At 43.7% G+C, this 18,542-nt stretch overlaps 1 protein-coding gene and 1 long non-coding RNA gene across 2 annotated transcripts in view; one reads left to right on the top strand and one right to left on the bottom strand.

Annotated features, from left to right (window-relative positions):
* Window positions 1–18,542, bottom strand: part of LMBRD2 (LMBR1 domain containing 2) — a 1,998,085-nt gene that overhangs the window by 1,566,582 nt on the left and 412,961 nt on the right. The window lies entirely within an intron of this gene.
* LOC138511451 (uncharacterized) overlaps window positions 14,719–18,542 on the top strand; it is a 680,777-nt gene continuing 676,953 nt past the window's right edge. The window contains exon 1 of the long non-coding RNA XR_011280621.1: window positions 14,719–15,112. This is a non-coding gene — a long non-coding RNA (uncharacterized lncRNA). The remainder of the gene's footprint in view (window positions 15,113–18,542) is intronic.

Here is an 18,542-nt window from a genome sequence, read left to right on the forward strand (position 1 = left end):
ATGCATATCAACATTTTCAGATGGAAAATCCTTTCCTTTACCATGGCTTGATTTTGTGGAGACAGGGACACTGCACCCAAAAATACTCCCAGATGTTTCCTAAAGAAGTTGCTAAGTATTGAGGCCTCATGTTTCTGTCACATGATTCAAGTAGTGCTATAATTATCTCAATTATTGGAGAGTTGATTTTGAAATTAAATGACATTGTATGATAACTGTGTCCGTCAACCTCTTAGCCAGATTTTGCACCTTAGCATTCAGATTAAAAATATTGAAATAAAAAATGGCTTCCCACTTAACATGTACAGCGAGAAGGCTTTGCAATTTGAGTCTTTTGAGCCTTTCCGTTTAACCATTCCTTGTTAGACAGCAGCAAATATAGGTGGACAATGGGAGTTGCTTCAGAATCAAATACTGGAATATGAGCCCTGGTATCCGATTCAGATTATTAAACTTCATTAATTCCAAAAAATTACGTCACGAATTCCCCAAATACCATCCATTCCACAAAGTCAGGACAGCCAAATGTGAAAGGACACCGGGTGCAGTAACAATGAGCAATTCCAATTTAAGTGCTCACTGTCCGGTTACAATATTAGGTCTTGTAGAGCTCAGCTTCTGCCATTTGAAATTAAGTGAGGGGAGGTTGGGGTAGTTAGGAAGATAGCAGAGGAGAAAACCAAAAAGTTGATGCAAGATAGATCCAGTGCTTACGCCTCTACTTGTTCAAAAAGGTGTTGTGATGTGTGTTGCAGGGCAATATCTTAGTGTGGATGACTTGTTACGAGGTCATCTGGCCTCTAGAGGTATCCTCAAGGCCCAAGCATAATCACAATGCCTAGTGTGATGGGCAAACAGAGGATGTGGATATCAGGTGTGAGGGTATACATTTCATACTTCAATAGTATATCAGTGTGAGTTGGAAGACGGATGCTAGAGATCAAGAGTCTCTGCAAAGTCCTTGTGTTCATTAGTGCACAAGACTGAAAGTTTGATAATTAGGTTGGGCCAAATATTACATCAGAGCAGAGACAGGTGTTGAATGGACGATGGATCATCAAGCATATTTAGTGATTTTAAACATGCCCTGAGTTTTTCCATGCTGTTTTATCTCTCTCTCGCTCTGTCGCTCTCATGGGATGTCAGGTAAGGACGTGGGGGAGGGCTTCACAGGATACAGAAACCAGGTCCCCATTAACTCTTCTTTTGACGTAGTAGGTAGGTTAAAAGTGGTTGCATGCCTCATCCTGCCTTCCAAAAGACCGTGAGGCTTTTGCATATAAATGCAATACTCGTCAGTTAAAAGAACAACACTAAAGGAACAAATACCACTCTGTTTCCCCTCCCTTAGAGGGGTTAGAAAAGCAATTCACTTGAACCAATTGACGCAAGAGAAGAACTCATATCCCTTCTCTTATTTTATCACTGGCTTATTTTTTTTAGTATGTCGTTTAAAAAGATTGTAAAGGTTTCTTTTTTATGTCTGATAGATTGAAACTGTAGACCATATACAATAAAAAAATAAAATAAAAAAAACAACTCAGGCACAAGGGCTGTGGCCAATATCTATGATTTGCCTCAGAAGTCTGCCTGTGTGTCCTAGGAATGCAGTAACTTCAAAGCTGGAGGACCACAAGGGCTCGAGCTAAAAATGTAAAACTGACAGTTTGATGTGATGAATCTGAGGTCATCACTTCTTTTCCCGGGGCAGCCTTTCCCCATGTGGCCAGTGGACAGCAGTCGCTACCTGATGCTGTCGCTAGGGGCAGCTATACGAGGGAGGACCACATGGGGGAGAGGCGACCCTTATGGGAATACCAGATGATTGTTCCAGACTAAGTTCCGGAGAGATACCTGTAGAACTGCAGGCCAGAGTGCAAAACACCATATTGTTATAGCTGGGGGAACAAAAACCGGCCAGAAGTGATAGCAACCTTAGAGCAGTACACCAATTCCCTACCACTGATTCTGCAGTAGACGGCTCTCCAGTTAAACAAACCTACCATGGCCCTGGCTATAGAAATATCCCAAACCTTTGCAGAAGCTAATGGGTATTTAAGACACAAGGAGGTTGAGAAAGATCGTAAGGGGTTTTCTTGTCTACCATAACACATGGGGGAAAAGAAAAACCCAAGGGACAGAAATCAGGATGCCTCAAATAAGCTGGGGGTAAAGTATCTCAAAAGGGGAGACAGGAAGACTGTAATCTGTAGAGATAAAGAAGAAACAATAATATGGGAAAGGAGAGTCTTTAAACCAACTCTGATCATATGTTTTTCCTGTGGTCAGGCTGGACAATTGGCGAGACACTGTCCACTCAATAGAAAAGAAGAACCAATGGATATATTTCTGGAAGAGAATGGGAATAATCAAACTTCTCTAGAGATCTCCTAGAGACCAAAAGTAATTACTCCTGTGGGACCACTCCCCTTCAAAACTCAAGAACTCAACAGTCAGCGGGGCACAAGTATGAGCTCTGATAAATTTAGGTATCAAGCATCCAGCAATAAGGGCCGACTTGATTGCGACTGAAAACTGGGGCGGGGTTACCCTATACAAATCACTTGAGTACATGGTGACGAAGACACCTACCATAAGATCCCAGTTACCATTCGAGTTCAAGTTGAGAAAACCCAAATAAACACTGCTTGATTCCCGAACAACCGGAGGAAACTAGAATAGGTACCGATTTTCCAAGAAGACAGTCTGTTAAAAAACGTTAACGACCCCTCCCTTTCTTATTCTCCTTTTGATTCTTGGGAGGAAGAGGGGTTTGTACCGCTAAGTCTGGACGTGGGAAGACAAACCTAAAAGGGAAAATCCTTTTTCCAGAGGACATCCTAAAACAAAGCAGTGCAAAGACAAAAGACCCTTGGGCGGGAAGCCAGAGCATTAGGGGGAGGGTCCAGGAGCGGTTTTCCCCTCGTGGCTGGGGACCATCAGTGGCTACCTGATCTTGGTCCTGGGAGTGGCTATATGAGGGAGGACCCTTAGGGGGATATCATGGCATCACCGGATGAAAACACATATCCTCCTTTCCCTTTTAGGGATATCCCCCTCCATGTCTCATGTCTTTATGGCTTATTGTGCTAGCGCCCATAAACCTTACTGATAATACTTTCCAAAGTGATATACCTAGAACTGTTATTCAATCCCATATATATGGGAGCACTGGGATGACGGAGAGGACCGGAGCAATGAGGATGACTAAGACCAAGAAGCCAGCGCAACGGTCTTGTCTCTGGAAGCTCTCCACCTTGCCAGGAAGTTTAAATTCATCCGAGCTGACAGAGTGGAAGAAGGAGGAGAGCATGAACGGAGAGAAAAAGTGCCCAAGACAGGTGACGCAGTAAGCTGGAGAGATGCAAGTCAGCAAGCCGCAGCCCAGCACGCTGTGGAGATCAGGGCTGAAGAAACGCCCACCATTGTAAAGGGAAAAATGACAAGCGGCCCACCGCCAATAAGCTAGCGGGAGCCGCGTGTGCAGAACAAGGCACGGCAAAGGAACTGCAGCTGATGGACGGCACGCTCGGACGGCAATCCTAAAGGAGAAAAGAGAAACGCAAGATACCACTGAAGCATCCGTTAAGCCCGGGGAAGGAGAATGTGTTACAGGGTTGCTTGAGGGAGAAAGCCGCTTCACACCAATAACAAAAAAGACACTAAGTGAAGCACATAAAGAATTTAAAGGCGCTTTGAAAAAGACCGCAAACAGGTCACTGGTCCCTTACGCAAGAAAAGGAAACCAAGTAATTGAAAGTACAGACAACCAAGCAAACTGTGCTAAACAAGAGTTGTCATACCAATACTCGGCGAATATTACTCTGTGGGCGAGAAGAAAGAAAACTGCCTACAAGTCCTGGCAGGAGAGTATACCAGACAAAGACAAGTTCCCAAGTGTGAGAGTGAAGTATACAAGGAAAAGACCTGGCAGGAAGGTATACCAGGCAAAATGTACTTTATTTGTGTGAAAGTGAACATAAAGAAAGCACATGCCAAAGGAATGCTCATGGCCTTAGGACCGTGAAGTAAATATTGAGGACGAAAGAAGCCTGACAGGGGAGTATAACAAGAATCCTGCAGGACTGGTACTCAGCTTTTGAGTTGCATCATTTGTTTTGGAAAAGTAATTAGAAGGAAGATGCATACGCTTACGATTCCAACTTGTTTGAACTGTTGTGTTGTGCAAAGAAACGTGGGGAAAGGAGTCATTCCCAGGAAGTGTACTGTTTGTGCTGTGGAAAGAAACCAGGTGGAAGGGATTTATCCCCTGGACTGTGAACCTTGTTCATTTGGAACCTTTTGTTTGCAATTTCATTTGAACTTGAACATTTGTGTACTTACTAAGCCAGAGACAATACCCTTAGCACCTTATTGTTACTTTTGAAATGTGAGTGCTAGTATAGGATTTCAGATACAGGATATTTCATTTTGGACATCATGACACTGGACAGAACCTTAGATTTAGTTGATGTAGGGAAATATCTCCTAGAGCAAGGAAAGTCTAGCATTTTCCAATCCTTTCATTATCTCAATAAAAGTCTATAGCAATCACTATGAGTCCTCTGTGTCTGCGTCTCATTCCTGGTTCATCACAGTGAGTTATCCAAGGTTAACAGATAGCTCTTTCATAGGGGATATAGCATTATGAGACTTCTAACCTTGGGTCACTTCAAGTGAATTCAATAAATAGGCAAATGTACAATGGAAACAAATCAAGTTAGGTTTGTGACAGGCCTACACAGAGCTGTACACATCAGGAAAACTATACATTTAATGTATGCTCGAGTGCTCTGCCAGTTGACCACCAGTGTTACTTTGCGACACTGAAAAGACATTTTGACTAACTAGATTAGCTGGTGATTTTTCATTTGAGTTCTTTGTACATGTTGGTCAAATTGGGTGACTTGGGTGGTGGAGTTGCATTCAAAATCAATTGCGACAATGAGTTAATGGAGAATCAGCAAGGTCCTTCTCACTGTACAGGGACACATGGCGGGGTTGCCTTTATTCCCAGTTTTATTTGCTTAAATAATCTAGCTGCTTGCAGAGGTTTTAAGAAAGTCAGATCTGATGAAAGAAGTTTGGGTGGGTGATAGGGAATACAAATTCAGATTGTTCCTTGATGTGTTGTTGTATCTTACTGACCTTTAAAAGGGCTGTTGGAAGAGCTCGACAATCATGGTACGCTTTCAAGGTATAAAAGGAATGTGTAAATGTGCAGATATTTGCCCTAGGTAAGGAATTGGTGGATGAGATCCAGAGCTGCTTCTTCCAAATTTGGGAATTCGAACTGAATTATTTGGGTCTGTGATTAGCAAGCAATTATCACCCCATGGAACCCCTTTAATTTGTATTAGCTGAAAGCATTGGATTTGGGATGAGTATGTAGTTTTAAGGGTTTACAAATGTATATTTTAACACAAATTTGTTTTTTTGTTTACTATGCTACCAGTGACGGTCCGTAAAAAACTCCTCATGGAGATTAGGATAGGCCTCCTTCGCTTCCTTTCGAAAGATGTAAAAAAACTCATGTATTCCATATATGAAGTTGGTTTCTCCTGGTATCTGAAGGGGGTTTCAGAAAGCTACTTCCCGACATTACATCTTCGGTTCAGCGGGATCATTTGAGGCAGAACAATTGTTAGGAAAGATTTTCTTTTTGTACCTTTCCCTCCATATATTCCTATGGGACTACTAGGACTGTCCAAGTGTGAGGAGGAGGTTGGGACCATCTGGCCCCAGTCCACACACTCTAGCGCCTGAATGTCCTTTGCTGGACGGATGCGATTACCAGTGGTTGTGCAGATCTTTACCATTGGTGGGCTTGCTTCCAGCCTGAATCTGGGATAATCATGCAGCTATCGAACAGATAATCATTGGAACCAAGATTTCTATGAAGAGCAGCCCATTGACGAACCGAGGGCAGACCCTGCAGCCGACCAGCAAAGGCTCGAATGATTGGCCCCATGAAGTCCTGCTCCTCTGCCTGATCTCAAAAGACGCTTATTGGTGGCTTGAACCCTTGGACCGGTGGGTACCCGTCCCCTGCTTGAGGATCTGTATTTTGGAAGCCTTCGGAAATGTTCCTGGATCACCCAGTGGACTGACTAGCTCCCACCTGGGCTACCTCTCTGTAGCCATTGTCGTTCTGAGTAGAGCCTTGGAACTTTGGGAATCTTCAGCTTATGGGGGATTTATGTGAATACTGCGCATCCATTACTGTGCGGTTGAAAATGTTGCATCCATTACAACAAATCTATGAAAATAAATGCAGGGGGAGACCCTCGCAGCGCTTGCCCCCCCACCCTACTTTAATGGTATGGTATTTTGATTATTTATAAAGCACCTACACACAGGCAAGTGTTTCAAGGGTTCCATGTAATTTCATCGTGGGATGTTTTTTGCAGGCTCTTTTTACCGCAGATTTTTTTACGAAAAAACTCGAATTTTTTTTATTTTGCGGTATGGTTCCCGCATCCCCTAACTTTTAAATATATCCCTGAACACCCACACCCAATATATATATTTTTCCAACCCCCCCCCAAAGTTTTTTGGGCAAAGAAATTGCAGTAACAAACCCAGCCAAAAAACATCCCGCGATGAAAGGACTTCGTACCATTTCAAGGTGCTCAACGAGAGTCGGAACACAGGGGAAAAAAAACAACAGTCGCTCAGAACCCTTGAATTTCTGAAGCGATAAGGGTCTGCACAGGCAGATTAAGTGACTATGGTACAATTAACAGTTAAGATACAACAAATAGGCCTGACAGCGATTCTGCTGTTTATTCCTAGGGCGCATTAAGGGGTGAGACAAGGAAGGACAGAACGATCTACAGGCAGAGCTGTAGTGCAAGTTCAGGCTGGACAAGGGAGGGGCAGGGGACCAAGTGCACTTAGTCGGTCGAGACTGGGGAAGTACGGAGAGAGGATTTATTGCAGTGCGTGGGTGGGGTGCAAGTCCCTGGGGCAAGAACAGAAGGACTGGCAGGGGTGCCTGGGACCTGGGAGACTCTGGGGTATACCAGGAGGCCAGTCAGTGATCTGTATGGAAGGAGGGGGAGAGGGAAAAGCAGAGAGCTAGGTTAGCAGGGGGAGAGAGAAGGAAGAGGAGAAGAGGAAGGTCTTGAGGAGTTTCCGGAACTTAAGAATATCAGGCACAAGACGGAGAGTGGCAGGGAGGCTGTTCCAGAGGGAGGTGCCTGCTGAGGAAAGGGATTCCCCTCCAAATCTCTGCTTGGAGAACCTGCTCACTCGCAGAAGGTGCTTTATAAATGCAGTATAAATACTGTAATCCCCTTCTACATTTCCACATAGATTTGGTGTTATCTGTACAACATGTTCAACTGCACAGTATGTGCAGTAAACAGTTGATACCCTAATGACACCAGTCACCTGTCCTTGCAATTTCAGCTGTCTTACTCCAAGGGATGCTGTGCCGCCGCCTGACCAAGGTGACCTCCATTGGAACACTCTTTCTTCAATCCCATAAGGTGCCCTGAAGGCTCTGCACTGGAGAAGTCGTCACCTTTATTTATTTGGAGTCTTCTGGAATCTAACTGGAACCGTGTGCTGTACAACGAGACCGACTCTCGACAAAAAGGGATCTCTGTTCGGGTGAGGAAGGCCCAGGGGTCACAAGTGCAAAGTGCAGAAGGTTGTGCCCCAAATGGATTCAGGCAGACCTTCAGCGGTATCTGGAAGAATCCGAGTCAGAGGGGTAAGTTAAGATCCCTGTTTCTGTCCCCCCTCTTCTCCATTGGTAACATTGGTTGCAATACCCTCGTCAAACCTGGTGTGAGGATGCTTTCCTAGGATTTACCTTACCTTGGGAATAGGATAAAGTGGAGTACTTTCCTGATTTGAGGTACATACTTGTAATAGTTGTAAAAGCCTTCTAAGCACCTCCACAACCCACTGCTTCATTTCTGAAATACCTAGCCTGAAGAAGCTTTAAATTCGGAATTGTGACTTTTGGACACAAGACCCCATTTCATTTTAGGGTTGGCCTTCATAAGATCGAGGGAAACTCTACTTGTGCTTATTCTGGAATTCTATCTATTTTCCTTGCATCTGCATCAACTAAATTCATATGCATCTGCATTCTCCTATTGATGAATATATATATATATATATATATATATATATATATATATATATATATATATTACTAGTGGCTGTGTAGTTATGGTTAAGTTGCTGTTTCCATAGGAAGAGCACTTTTTTGGGCGGCCTATAACTCCGCTCCCCCGGGATGAAATCGTCACCAAACTTTGGGCCACTCTGAATTTTTTTGCAAAGTTTGGAGATGTTTGGTTCAGGGGGGCAAAAGTTATACAGGGGTCCCAAAACGTCTGAATGGGGGATAAACTTTGCACACGGCTACAGGTCAAACCACTGGACGAATTTTCCCGAAATTTGCGGCAGGTACAGGGGCTTGGTCCAGAAAGCGTGCTTTTGTAAATTAGGTGATCTTCCGTGCAGTACTTTTCATTAAAATGACCAAAAAGTAGGTCTGAAGAAATTAGTGCTATCTATGCCCGCTTGGCGGTCACACTTCCCTGCTCGGTCCACGGACAAGATACCAATTGGCTAAGGGGCTGGCGTCATGACCGCGAACACGCAACGTCTCTGCCGATTGGCTGCTGCGAGAAGTGTCCTGCGTCAGATTGTTTGGCTGCGCCCGACATCTTGTATCCGCCGATAGCAGAGCAACAACCAGCGTACACATGCTATATTAATAAAACTCTTTTGCTGTGTCACAGAGTGTTGGGACAGGTTCAGACAGTAAGACATGGGTGATCAATGCATTTGTTGTGGGGTCGGTCTGCATGATGTATTTTCTATGACCACCTTGTACGCACAGAAAACGAGGGGTGTAATAACGATAGCATTTCAGTCCATGCAGTACTTGTAACTGTTGTAAGGACACGCGTAGTGGTAGCGAAAACATTGAAATTGACAACATGCCATAATTGCATGACTTTTTCCTATGGGTATTATTGTAATCATTAGTACGCCGCCATGGGTGTCACATGCTACAGTGGTTGTGGCCAGGGCCTAGAGTCTTGGATGAATGGGCGTCGGCCGAAGGCCTTGCTTCCAAGAATGTAGGCCCTGGCTACAACCACTGCAGCAGGTCACACCCATGGATACACCGGTAGTATTGCGTATCGATTGCCAAGTGGTGGGGAGTGTGTGCAGTCTTGGGTGCAAAGGCCATGCACCCAAGAACAAAGTTATAAGTACTGGGCGTGCAAGCCACTGCACACCCATCCCATCTAATATCTATGGACATACAGCTAGGAGTGAAGCCTCTGGCCAGAAGCAGTGAAGGATACCACACCTATAGAAAAAAAAAAACACTACCACACATCACTGAGGTGGTTGTGGGGAGACCCTGCACTCTTGGGTGCATGACCGAAGTGTCATTTCACTATGTGTCATTTCCACATAGTGAAATGACAAGGCACAATAGTTCCGATATGCTGTGGTGTTTCTGGCCAGGACCCAGAGTCTTGACTGCATGCCCAAAGGCCATGCACCCAAGACTGAAGTCATAAGCAGTGGAGTTATAAGTGAATAAGGGTGTGGTGTAATGCGCTAGTTGGGTGCACGCCCTAATGTCTTGACTGCAGACAATGGTCCCAAAAGTAAATTTACAAGTAGCTAATTTACAAGGACCATGGTTTCGATATGCAGCAATGGTTGTGGCTAGGAACTATACTCTTTGTACCTTGGTCGTAAGGCGTAGGTCGTATGTTACACACAGAAGATGCAAGGGCCAGCCGACAGCCACAGCAGCATATTACTACCATAGATTAGACGTGTAGATTTGCATGTGTAGAAAATGACTGCCAATATACTTACTCCTCACTTTGTTCAGAATCCACATATATTTTTTAAATGCTTTTCGTACTTGGCAGAAGTATCCCTTTTTTAATTTCTGTGATAAAAGAAAAAGGTATGTTAGTCTTTGCATTTTATGAAAACTTACTACATTGCATAATAGACAGTTTACCTTTTTTTTTACCCTCATATTTAGTTTATAAACCAGTGTACGCTGCATTGTGCTCAGTTTCTGTGTTTGTTTTTCTGATCCTTGGGTCTGGGGGAAAAAATCCTTGTCGGATAAAAAAAAACCTTCATTTGCTATGGTACTAACTACTTCCTTGTTTCCTTTGAGTGTTTCCTTCATCTTTCTGATTAATGTTATGTTTGTTGCCTTCCTGCTGATTTTTAACAACAGTCAGATACCTGTAGCGTATTCTAACTGTGCATTTGTTCCTACAAATCTGTGATATTCATTTATGTGTGTCGTTGTTATATCCTCTTGGGCAGTTAGATATCTGTTGGCATATTCGAACTGTTTGGAGTCTTTCACATATTTTTTTGGCAATCTTGAAGTACACATTATTTATTAAATTTTGGCTTTAAGAAGATTAAATACGCATTTGTAAGATTAGCTGGCAATCTCTGCTTTAGAGTAAAGGTGCTATCATTACATTCGAACCATACACATTTCTTTTTAATGTATGCAGTGTAGTGACCTGCATTGGTTGTAGCTCCTGCATGGTAGATTATACCTATTGTTGTAAAGGTTTTCTTTCTAAGTGACACTTGACCGTGTGTGAATCCAGTCAGTTTGCAGTTGTTTTTGGTAACATCTGCATTATAACGTAGAAGCATAAGTAATATGTAGGCACTACGTGATTGTATCAGTAAGGTGGAGCGATTGTCTGAATTGCAAATAGTACATCATCTGCCATGGTTTGCATTCTGTACAAGTTGCTGAAATGGAATGCTTTCACAATTTGGTATGGAAACATACACAAATCGCTCATTTGGGATTTCTTCCTGTATCACATTGCTACAGAGAGTGCATGTATGTTTCAATATGTACGAAATCTGGAAGATTTCCTTTACAGGTTTTCCAATACTAATAGTAAGTACATTAGAAATTCTTGTGCATCTTCTTTTGAGTTCACAGTGAATCTCACCATTCCAGCACAGTCCAATTCTTGCCGTATTCCATGAACACTATGTGTTGTCAGGATTGCTTGTTGCATTTCTATGAAGCACTAACATTTGCAAGCACAAATAGTCTGTACTGTACAAGTAAAAATTGTTAACAATTGGTGGCAATTGAAATAGAATATTCATTGCTACATTTGCATAGCAACTTATCCCACTTTCATTTGCAAATATGAATGGACCAGCTAGTTCTGTATCGGAGTGCATTTTTGGGAATTTATGTTCCTTCTTTGACAAAGTCCCTGGTTTACATACCCTAATAGGTTCTTCTTTGTGGTAATTGCTGAACCTTTAGCTTCTTTTCTTTTCTTTGAGGAGTTTGCTGTTGGATTCTTTTGCATTTCTGTTTCATTTAGTTTTCTTGTACCACGTTTTACTTTATCTAGAACAGGATATTGTGTCAGATGAGGGGTGCACAGTGAACGCAGTCTATTGTATTCTAGAATGCAAGGAATATCAGCTTTGACTACTTGTATCAAAGTTCATTAGCAATAGACAATCAAGTGTACGTAAGCGTGATAATGCTACGTTGCTCATGCCTTCCTTAAAGACTGTTTCCTATATCCATCAATGCTTTGTCTAGGGTAATACCTTGGGATTTATGAATGGTAACTGCATATGCAAGAGTTAGAGAAAATTGCTCTCTACGTACATGCATGTCTTTGAAGAAAAGGAATCGAGCAATTGAGCGCCCTATCCTTTTCACTTCTCAAACTTTATCAAAGCGAATATTGACTAACTGAATGTTGCTGTCACATGGGTATGACTGAAAGCCAACAACTGTACCTAGTGCTCCATTAACTAGCCCTTTCTCATCGTCAAGGTTACGTTTAAGCATTACTCTACAATTTAATGATAATTTTAATATTTTTTCCAACCCAGCTGTGTTGGAGATTGAATTTTCTAAACTATTCAGTCTTGTTGTGGCTTGCTCACACATGGGTACTGTCATACCATGTACGTCTTCTTTGTCTGTGGCGCTAATTTCCATTATTGGTTGCATTTCTTTATTTAACATTGTTTCATTGAATTTGAAACAGCTTGCAAGAGTTGGCATGAAGGCCATACAATTGACATTTTTGTGCGCTATTTGCTCCATAACATCAGTTGCACATGCATTAGCGCCATAAAGTGCATGAATGTGCCTGTTTTTCAATACAACTTGTGCTTCTTGCGATAGTACACCAACTCTAATAATTTCTAAGATGTTGGCATAAGTGAGATCTGCAGATTTGCCGCATGTTCTCAGTTAATTCTCTGTATTGGAAAGGTTGCCAAAGGTTGACATTACCTATGCTACCAATAGTTTTCCGGCAGAGTTTGTGGCCTAAGGTTTTAAAAATAGGTTCACTTTCAGTGGTGTCAATTGTAGAAGATCTCCGAAAACTATGCGTTTCCCTGCAAAGAGTTCTTCGTTGTTACTTTTAAGTACTTCTTGCAATCTGAGGTGAATCAAAGCCAACATTAGGTTGGAGACCATGCTCACTTCATCTATTAGTAGCATTTTCATTTGTTTTAATACTCTGCGTAATTCCATTGCAGCTTCTGCAGAAAGTTTGTAATAGTCTCATTTATTTTGACGCTCTACTGGAAGCAGTAGTAATTGGTGTAAAGTCACACCGCCTATGTTGTAGGCAGCTAAACCTGTGGGGGCCGTTACAACAGCTGACAGTTTGTTGTTTGTCAATTGTTGAAGGAACTTGCTGATGATTTTGATTAAGAATGTTTTTCCTGATCCAGCTTCACCACTCACGTACAGCAGTATAGGTTTGTAATTTTGGCAGGTACATTCTTTATTTTCGTGTTGTACACCATGTACAATTTGTTTTGTTACGTCTTCAAAAAGGGTGCGCTGATCGTTGTTAAGTTTTGCTTTTTGTACATTTAAGTCTTCTGTATCTTCTTGATACTGATACATGGTGTTTTCTACTTCTGCCATAACTACTTCAGCCTCATTTGCTATTAGTGGTTGTTCCAGTGGTTCTTGACTTCCTGTTACAGAAGGTTGACTACTGTCGGAAGAATCCTTATCTAGTTGGGCCTAAAGTTCTTCTTACTGTTGCTGCTCATTGTGTAACATTGTTTTGTACTGCGTAAAGTTCACATCGGTGATGGCGCTTTCATTTGCTTTGAAAGCATCTTTATAGCAGTCATAGTTTTCTAGTATGTCTTCCTCTTTTCTCCATGGTTTGAAAAGTTGTAACAGAGACATGTAATATGGTTCTTTCTGTTGATGAGTTTTAATGACAATTTTACATGATTAATTAAGCTTCGTTTGGTAAGTTTCACTAAACTCCCTTCACAATCGGTCACTCTATATCTACGTTTGCTTTCATCGGGTTTTACATTATTTTTGTATGCAAAGTTTTGAGCTATGTGGTATAGACACATGCTTTCCAAAGTGCTACTCCTGTTCAGGGCTGGACTGCCCCACCGGGACACCGGGACATCCCCCGGTAGGCCTCTGGCCTGTAGGGCCTCTTTTTGAGCGGAAGGATACATGTGTTACACATCGCGTCCTCTCGGCTCCGCCTGGGTGGTTTGCCTTGAATTGGCTGCCACCACTGACCGAGGCAGAGGCACAGTCATTTTTTTTTTCACAGCATCTGGGCTGGGCCCACGCCTGCGCAGGGCCCCCTGGGCTGGCTGGGCACCAGATAGGAACCGCTCGGCACGTGCCCTGCAGAGGCACCGTCATTTTTTTTTCTTTCCTTCCCAGCAGCTGGGCTGGGCCGGGCCCGCCCCTGCGCAGGGCCTCCTCGGCTGGGGCACCAGATTGAAACCACACGTGCCCTGCCTGCAGCCCAGCCTGCGGCACAGAGTGCAGTGCACACATTAGCAGGCACTGCAGGCAGGCAGCTGGTCCGGGCTGCATGAGGCCCAGCAACGGCAAGCCACAAAATCGATGGATTGTCAGCCTCAGGTAAGAAGGGATACACACACACTGCACGTTGATGATATGTATCTCAACTCGAGATACATATCATCAACGTCAGGGGGCAAGTCCTAAAAATGTAAGTGGGGGGACTCATCAACAAATGGAAGGGAATGTGACGTTGCCATAAATTAGCATATCAATGTTAAATATGCATATTTCATTAAACCAGCCAAATTGCACAGGACGAATGGCATTTGCCTTTCATAAAAACAACACACACCCAAAGCCAGAGAGGATTTATTTCTTCTAATAGTGTTTTTGAAAACGTTAAAAGATGTGTGTGAAGCAATACGAATGTTTTTCTGGGACTTGCAGTACCGAAATGAGACATTTTACCTTTAGTCATTTGTTATTTTTCATCAAGTTATATAGTGCACTGGTGAAGTGTCCAGCCTACTACTCTGACGACTGTAGTTCGATCCTCGGCTTTAATGCATAAATTCAAAGAAGACATTCAATGTTTCTCATTTTAGCTGGGGGGGGGACTGCGTCCCCCCACGTGTACCCTTGACTTGTGCCCTGATCAGCGTGCAGTGTGAGATGGTCAGTAAAGTAAACCTGCTGCGCTGCCTGGCCAGCCTTCAAATAATTCCCCAGAGCCCTGTTATTGGGCCGTGGACAAAACCCACTCTGCAGACTCCCAAAGCCTGGATAATTAAGGGATTATGGGATGCATGTTTACAATTGCAGCTCAGTAATAAGCTGCACTTGACCTCCAGTGTCTGACATGTAGCAGGCAGCAGGGACCTTCTCCCTGGGGGACGTCACCCTCCTCACTAAGCGCCCGCACTCTGCCGCTGGAGCACATACTAGGCTGTCCTTGCACCAGACTGGAGAATGAATGTCTGACTCGAGACATAGCGCTGTGAGTCGCATTATTCTGGCCTGCCTTCTGAAATCCAGTACACTCACTTGCCATGCATGAAGACGTGGCGGAGGTCAGGACCCGCCTGGCGGAGCGCTGGCGCAGTGTGGGGGTGGGTGTGTGTGTGTGTGGGGGGGGTCCTGAGAATTTACATTCTTCTGGGAATGGCCACGGAAGCTACCATCCCACCATTATTCTTTTGCCGGAACATCGCTCTTCTCGTCTAGAAAATTCAAGAGCTGCCAGCAATACAAGTGTTAATGCGCACCCCTCAGGTGAGTGATGCCTGCCAGGCAAATATATCCACAGCAGCACTTGGCCAATATTACAAGTTTTGTTTCCAAAGCCAATGATGTGTGCAAGAAGAACGTGGATGACAGGATAAGGTAGAAATGGAGCATCTTTGGACCCCCTGCCCTGGCCAGTGCTTCTGTTTGAGTACATGTGGGGTCTGTATGCATCACACCTGCCTAGCAAGCAACGAGAGCTACACAAAAGAGGAGGAGAATAACGTGCACACATTGCCAGTGCTACCTGCTAGTGTAACGCATTGTGCAGCAACACAGGTTCGATCCCTGGGTCTGCGCTTAGAAACCTCTGGGTATTAAGCGCTTTATAAATAACCTATCATACCATATCATACCAGCACTACTTTCCAGACACACTTTGAGTAAGTCATGAATCATGACACACTGTTGGTGAGTGATTTATCCGGGCGGTGCCTGTGCCTCTATTCTCCTTTTACGGCCCTTATCTCGGGTACATGTTGTACAGGTGACTTATGGCTTATGTTTAAAGAGCGTGATGATGTTTTATGCAGGCTGTTATTGAGTGCACTTAGCCTTTGGTGGGACATGGGGGAGCGGGAGAGGATGAGGGAGGCAACCGTGTGTGCACAGAAGCATACCAAAGTCTTGGTACACAAGCAACTCCATGCAACAGCCTCATCTGGCAGGACTAAGAACCGACACCCCTCTTCCCCGTCCCAGTGTATCTTTCAATGTTCAGGTCCATGGATATCCCCAGGGGTGGGGTAAAGGAACGGTGAATATTATATCCATAATTGGTGGTTTACTCTCCCCTGCAAAGGACACTCCAACAGGCTTAAAGGTACTCCTCTGAGTGACCAGCCAGCAATCACGTCATGTTTTAGTCTCTTTTCTTGGCTTAACCTGTCTTTTCAGGGTAAATATGGGATATGATTATGAATATCTTTTGGTCAGGGGCCATCTCTCTTAAAAATGGGCTTCTCACATGCTGGCAGCACTATTTGCTAAATGCTCCGCTTCCAGTTTAATATGTAACAATGAAAAGGCATTTGCATAGTGAAACACGTTTCTTAATCTTAAATACACCATTTGATTTCTTTAATCTGTGCTTGCTTATTTTTGTGGTGTGACACCCAAAAACATCCTGCAATTCTAGTGCCACGTCCGTTGAGCATTTTATCCCAGAGCATACTTTTAATTTTTTGGCTTATCAAGCTGCTCAATAAAATGGCAGCACTCATTAGGAAACTACTGGATATTAGATATATTACTGATATATCTTTTCTGGATAGCTATATAATCAATTTCTTTATGCATACACAATAGAACCAATTTTTCAAAATTGTTCACGGTGGGAGAACGTCCTCCACGCACACCTCTTGATGTAAGTTGGGCTTGCTCGCTCCAAAATTCGCCCAGAGAAATGTACGCCCCACCACCTTTCAAAGTCACTAGCCTCCACTGCTGTAGACTCACTCTCTGAAAGTAGGGGGACTGGCTACCCCAGCACATGATCGATTTGAAACCCGGCCAGCACGATATTAAGCATGAAACATGACCAAATGAAGGTCTAGAGCACCCCACAGCGTCCGTGTCTTACTGCTGGGGCGACTGGCATTATGATGTGGAGAGCAGGGGAACATACGCTATATGCGTACAGTACATTCGGGAGCTATAAGTGACTCATTGGTCTCTAAAGCGAGACTTGAGTTACCCGAAGGGCCAAAGCTTTGCAAAGAATTTAAAATGAAACTAAGGGACTGGGACAAGAGAAATAATTACACACGCTTGCTGGGGCTTAAATCTCACCATCACTGTAGATTTATACTGTTATTTCCATTATGTCGTCTGCTTGTTTTGGCAAATTCTGTCCCTGCTCTAAAAATAATGCGGTGTGAAAAATTTTGCGGTGGCTGTAAACATCCCAACTGTTTGGAAGCCGTGAGACATATTCTCACTGAGTGCCCTGGCATATCAAACACCATTGCACTAATTAAACCTGGCTGAATACATGATCCACGACTTGGCATCAATCAGTGACAGCTCCTTCTGGACCCACTGCTTGAGTACAAGTAGTGACAGCCTACATTTGGTCTCCTTTCCAGTGAAGGGTGGGTGGCACTAGGGAAGGAATGATGTCAGATCGAGATATGCTGCCGGGGCCTGCATTTGGCATTATATGGCACATGGCCTTCTGTTGACGGAAGGGTGGGTGGCATTAGGGAAGGAATGATGTCAGACAGAGTTATGCTGCCGGGGCCTGCATTAAGCATTATACGGCACATGGCCTTCTGTTGAGGGAAGGGTGGGTGGCATTAGGGAAGGAATGAGTTTCAATGCGAGCCTGCCTGGTCAGAGCGAGGTATGCTACCGGGCCCTGCGTTGCCTTGGGAGAGCAGCTGCAATTCTGCTTTGCTTTGCTCAGTCCGCTGTGTTTGAGATGCGCGGCATGTTCCTGAGTTGTCGTGTGTTCTGGTTATATTCTGGCTATGTCAATCCACTGTCATTCTAGCATTCTATCAAATGCTTTTGGACATCGTATATTTGGGGGGTTCTGAATATCCAGCGTTTACAATTGGAAATGATAAGTTGGCGTTGCTATTATGAATGTTGTAGTGTGGGTATAACCTAGCTTCATTTATTGACTTATTTTATTTCTTTGATTTGTGTAACACGCCGAATGACTGAGTTTACTAGATGAAATATGTTGACTGTTTCTTATGAATTGTTGAGTGTATGCGAGTTAGAGCTAAGGTGCAAAAGAGAGCTTTAACTGCAATGGTGAAAAAGACCCAATGTTCAAAAATCAACAGGGTTAGAGAAAAAAATAGGGTACATAGGATGGTAATGAGATCGCTGTCTCTTTCTTCCCTTTGTTCTCCCCTTTGCCTGGTCGCGCCTTGAAACATTTGTGTATAGCCGCGTTATAAATGCTTTATCATCAGATGATATCATGGGCTCTGTTCGAGGTGGTAAGAGAGACAGGGAGTAAGGGGGTGTCACAACAAGGGTGCTGCCAGTAAAGGGCGCATGAATGTGCATTGTTGGGAGGATGAAAATAAATTCAGGGTGCTTGGCACAATGTATACAAGGGTGAGTGAGAGGAAAGTAGGTTGCAGGAGAGGAAGAGTGAGATGAGAACGATTGGTGTAGAGTGTGTGGTGAAGAGAGCGAGGTGCACATAAAGAAGAGCGGTTACAGAGAGTGGGCTAGAGGCAGAGGGAGTGTGTTAAAGAGGGAGTGCAGTAGAGAGAGAGTGAAGTAGAGAGGTGGGACTATATTAGCGAGAGAGTGTGATAGGGAGAGAGAATAAAAGAGCAATTTGTTATTATTTGTGTAATCCTTCCTCATTGTTCTTTGAATTACAGGGTCACTCACCCCTTTACTGAAAGGTCTCTTTCTGCTGAGATAGCTGCTAAGGGGTCCTTTTTGTGGC

The sequence above is a fragment of the Ambystoma mexicanum genome, chromosome 6p (assembly GCF_040938575.1).
Source record: "Ambystoma mexicanum isolate Mex_15411 chromosome 6p, UKY_AmexF1_1, whole genome shotgun sequence".
Classification (NCBI taxonomy): domain Eukaryota; kingdom Metazoa; phylum Chordata; class Amphibia; order Caudata; family Ambystomatidae; genus Ambystoma; species Ambystoma mexicanum.